Here is a 5,768-nt window from a genome sequence, read left to right as displayed (position 1 = left end):
GTTGAAACTTTGGGGCACTCTTTGAAGTACTTTGTGTTGGTTTGAATAGATGAATATGAGATTGTGTGATGCATATCGTATAATCATACCCACGGATACTTGAGGTGACATTGGAGTATCTAGGTGACATTAGGGTTTTGGTTGATTTGTGTCTTAAGGTGTTATTCTAGTACGAACTTCATGATAGATCGAACGGAAAGAATAGCTTCGTGTTATTTTACTACGGACTCTTGAATAAATAGATCAGAAAGGATAACTTTGAGGTGGTTTCGTACCCTACCATAATCTCTTCGTTTGTTCTCCGCTATTAGTGACTTTGGAGTGACTCTTTGTTGCATGTTGAGGGATATTTATATGATCCAATTATGTTATTATTATTGAGAGAACTTACACTAGTGAAAGTATGAACCCTAGGCCTTGTTTCCTAGCATTGCAATACCGTTTACGCTCACTTTTATCATTAGCTACCTTGCTGTTTTTATATTTTCATATTACAAATACTCATATCTACCATCCATATTGCACTTGTATCACCATCTCTTGGCCGAACTAGTGCACCTATACAATTTACCATTGTATTGGGTGTGTTGGGGACACAAGAGACTCTTTGTTATTTGGTTGCAGAGTTGTTTGAGAGAGACCATCTTCATCCTACGCCTCCCACGGATTGATAAACCTTAGGTCATCCACTTGAGGGAAATTTGCTACTGTCCTACAAACCTCTGCCCTTGGAGGCCGAACAACGTCTACAAGAAGAAGGTTGTGTAGTAGACATCAAGCTCTTTTTTGGCGCCGTTGCCGGGGAGGCTAGGTAAGCGGCACTCACACCCCGTCAACTAAGCTCTTTTCTGGCGCCGTTGCCGGGGAGGTGAGTGCTTGAAGGTTTATCTTTAGATCTTGCAATCGAATCTTTTTGTTTCTTGTTTTAGCACTAGTTTAGTTTATAAAAGAAAACTACAAAAAAATGGAATTGAGTTTACCTCATACACTTCATCTTTTTAATATCTTTCGTGAGTATGATGGGAAGGAAAATTGTGCCAAAGTGTTAGAAGAAGAATGCATTAAAATGTTTGGCACTAAATCTTTGAATGATGAGCATGATTGCAATGTTGTTAGTATGAACTCCTTGAATATCCATAGTACTAATGATGATTGCACTAGATATGATGAAAATGTCTCCTATAAACATGTAAATTTTTATGGAGTGCATTGGGTTTGCAAGTACACACCAAATAGGGAAGATAGATATTGCAAGAGGCATAAGCATTTAGAAACTAAATGGTTGCAAGAAAGGCTAAATGTTAGTGCTGAAAATTTAAAATTTCTTAGCCATACTTGTGAACTTTGCAATGAACATGGTCATTTAAATATCAAATGGTAATTGTTTCATGATCGAATCGTGTCCAAAAATTGTGATGACTTGATTTCCCTTGCACATCATAGTGAACTTAGTTTGCTTTTAGGTTATGAAGAAATGAAACATCAAACTAAGATTATTCCAGAATATAACCTCGAGAAATTCCTCGATATTGATCTAGAAGAAATTTATATGTATTGTGCGGTGAATTGCATTGAAAATCCTTATATTGCCAATTACATAAAGAAAACAAAACAAGTAGAAGATGAAGAGAATACTAACGAAAGGGAAGAGACTTCCCAATATTCTCCTATTATTTCTTATGATGAATCAGGTAATGAGGAGGAGCCTTCTATTCAACCAATCTCATCAATAAGGAGCTTAAAAAAGAGGGTTGAACCCACACATGATGTGAAGAAGAAAAAGAAAAGACGGAGAAGCAAAGGTAGAAAGGTATCTCTCCCAAATAATGTTGCTCCTATTTCTCATTGTGATGATGATAATTGCTATACTATTGGTGCTATCCATACTATTAATGATGAGAGTGATTATGCTTATGATATGAAAAGGCCCAAGCTTGGGGATGCTATGTTTGATGAAGATGATGTTTTTGAGAATATATTTGCTGCAATTAATGTTTGTCCCAAGCTTGGGGATGCTACGTTTAATGAAGATGATATTTTTAGTCCCCCAAGTTTTGATATGCAAATTTATAATGATGATAGCATGCCTCCTACTTATGATGATTATATTGATGAAAGTGGGTCTGGAAGAGTGTCAACTTTAGGAAGTAATGATCCCACTATTTTGGAGGATGTTGAATCTTATTATGATAATTATGAAAGTGGATTTGGAGAGGTCATGACTTTATTTAGTAATGATTCCACTATCTTGGAAGAGGTTTCAATTGATTATGATGAGAACAAAGTTGCTACTTATGATGATTATTGTGATGACACGTATGCTATAAGGAATAAAGATAACCATGAAACTTGTCATCATGATTTTAATTTTCAATTGGATTATGCTTCACATGATAGTTATTTTGTTGAGTTTACTCCCACTAGTCCGAATGAGAAAAATGTTGCTTATGTGGAGAGTAGTAAATTTTCTATGCTTGTAGATCATGAAAAGAATGCTTTAGGTGCTGGTTATATTGTTGGATTCATTCATGATGCTACTGAAAATTATTATGAGGGAGGAATATATGCTTGTAGGAATTGCAATAATATCAAGTTTCCTCTCTATGTGCTTAAAGTTTTGAAGTTATGCTTGTTTTGCCTTCCTATGCTAGTTGATTATTGTTCTGATAAGTTGTTTGCTCAAAAAATCCCTATGAATAGGAAGTGGGTTAGACTTAAATGTGCTAGTCATATTCTTCATGATGCTCTCTTTATGTTTCAATTCTTATCTCTTATGTGAGCATTATTGAAATCATCATGCCTAGCTAGGGGCGTTAAACGTTAGCGCTTGTTGGGAGGCAACCCAATTTTATTTTTGTTTCTTGGTTTTTGGTTCTGTTTAGTAATAAATATTTGATCTAGCCTCTGGTTAGATGTAGTTTTATGTTTTAATTAGTGTTTGTGCCAAGTAAGACCTATAGGATCTTCTTGGATGATAATTATTTGATCTTGCTGAAAATTCCAGAAACTTTCTGTCCAAGAAAACAATTGTTTAAAATCACCAGAACGTGATAAAATACTGATTCCAATTGCAGAAGATCAATAATAAAATTATCTAGGTCTTCCTATTTTGGTAGAATTTATTGAGCTCCAGAAGTTTGTGTTAGTTACAGATTACTACAGACTGTTCTGTTTTTGACAGATTCTGTTTTTCGTGTGTTGTTTGCTTATTTTGATGAATCTGTGGCTAGTAAAATAGTTTATAACCCATAGAGAAGTTGGAATACAGTAGATTTAACACCAATACAAATAAATAATGAGTTCATTACAGTACCTTGAAGTGGTGTTTTGTTTTCTTTCGCTAACGGAGCTTATGAGTTTTCTGTTGAGTTTTGTGTTGTGAAGTTTTCAAGTTTTGGGTAAAGATTCGATGGACTATGGAATAAGGAGTGGCAAGAGCCTAAGCTTGGGGATGCCCAGGGCACCCCAAGGTAATATTCAAGGACAACCAAGAGCCTAACCTTGGGTATGCCCTGGATGGCATCCCCTCTTTCGTCTTCGTTCATCGGTAACTTTACTTGGAGCTATATTTTTATTCACCACATGATATGTGTTTTGCTTGGAGCGTCATGTCATTTCATTTTGTTTTGCTTGCTGTTTGAATAAAATACCAAGATCTGAAATTCTTAAATGGGAGAGAGTCTTCACATAGCTACATAATTATTTAACTACTTATTGATTTTCACTTATATCTTTCGGAGTAGTCTGTCATTTACTCGTGTGCTTCACTTATATCCTATGAGTAAATGGTTGAATGAATTGAATATCATAAATCTGAAATTATACATGTTTCATATGCTTATTCCATGGGGAGTAATGACTTTACATATAAGAAGTAGAGGTGATAAATTTACTGAAGGTTAGCAAACATTGTTTTGGTCACTTGAACAATTCATGAAAGAATATTGAAGGAAGAGAGATTTCACATACGAATATACTATCTTGGACCTCTTTTGTAATTGTGAGCACTCATTAAAATATGACATGCTAAAAGGTTTATGTTGGACAAGGAAGACAGCATAATGGGTTATGTTTTCTTATATCCGAAATAAAGTATATTGTCATGGATCGCCCAACACATTGAGCTTGCCTTTCCCCCTCATGCTAGCCAAATTCTTTCCACCAAGTAGAGATACTACTTGTGCTTCCAAACTTCCCTTAAACCAGTATTGCCATGAGAGTCCACCATACCTACCTATGGATTGAGTAAGATCCTTCAAGTAAGTTGTCATCGGTGCATGTAATAAAAATTGCTCTCTAAATATGTATGATCTTTTAGTGTGGAGAAAATAAGCTTTATACGATCATTGTGATATGGAAGAAATAAAAGCGACGGACTGCATAATAAAGTTCCTTATCACAAGTGGCAATATAAAGTGACGTTCCCTCGCACTAAGATTTTGTGCACCAACTATAAAAGCGCATGGCAACCTCTGCTTCCCTCTACAAAGGGCCTATCTTTTATTATTGTCTTTTACCTTATGCAAGAGTCATGGTGATCCTCACCTTTCCTTTTTACATTTTATCCTTTGGCAAGCACATTGTGTTGGAAAGATTCTGATATATATATCCAATTGGATGTAAGGCATCATGAACTATTATTGTTGACATTACCCTCGAGGTAAAAGGTTGGGAGGAGAATCTATAAGCCCCTATCTTTCTCTGTGTCTGATTAAAACTTTGGACCCATAAATATTGCGTGAGTGTTAGCAATTGTGAAAGACTATATGATAGTTGAGTATGTGGGGTTTGCTAAATCAAAGCTCTGACATAGACTCTTCCTAAAAATAAGATGAATTGTAATTGTTTGATGACTAATAACATGGTTTGTTAGTTTTCAAGAAAGTTTATGATCTATACTTTGACATGTGAATAGCTTGTTACTTGATCATGAGAAGTTCTATGAGTTGAGCTACTGTTATGACATATGAGGATGCTAGAAAAGGTGATTGAAATTATCATTGATCACACTTATGCACCTGCTAGCATTCACACTTCATAAATTATTTCTTTTATCATTTACCTACTCGAGGACGAGCAGGAATTAAGCTTGGGGATGCTGATACGTCTCCAACGTATCTATAATTTATGAAGTATTCATGCTATTATATTATCCATCTTGGATGTTTAATGGGCTTTACTATGCACTTTTATATTATTTTTGGGACTAACCTATTAACCCAGAGCCTAGTGCCAGTTTCTGTTTTTCCCTTGTTTTAGTGTTTCGCAGAAAAGGAATATCAAACGGAGTCCAAACGGAATGAAACCTTCGGGAAAGTTATTTTTGGAACAGAAGCAATCCAGGAGGCTAGGAGTGCACGTCAGGGAAGCAAAAAGGAGGGCACGAGGCAGGGGGCGCGCCCACCCCCTGGGCACGCCCTCCACCCTCGTGGGCCCCTCGTGGCTCCCCTTACCGACTTCTCTCGCCTATATATATCCATATACCCTAAAACCTTCGGGGAACAGAATAGATCGGGAGTTCCGCCGCCGCAAGCCTCTGTAGCCACCAAAAACCAACCGGGACCATGTTCCGGCACCCTGCCGGAGGGGGGATCCGTCACCGGTGGCCATCTTCATCATCCCGGCGCTCTCCATGACGAGGAGGGAGTAGTTCACCCTCGGGGCTGAGGGTATGTACCAGTAGCTATGTGTTTGATCTCTCTCTCTCTCTCTCTTGTGTTCTTGAGGTGGTACGATCTTGATGTATCGCGAGCTTTGCTATTATAGTT

This window comes from Triticum aestivum, chromosome 1D (assembly GCF_018294505.1).
Source record: "Triticum aestivum cultivar Chinese Spring chromosome 1D, IWGSC CS RefSeq v2.1, whole genome shotgun sequence".
In the NCBI taxonomy this organism is placed as follows: Eukaryota; Viridiplantae; Streptophyta; class Magnoliopsida; order Poales; family Poaceae; genus Triticum; species Triticum aestivum.
Note: the sequence above shows the minus strand (reverse complement) of the source record.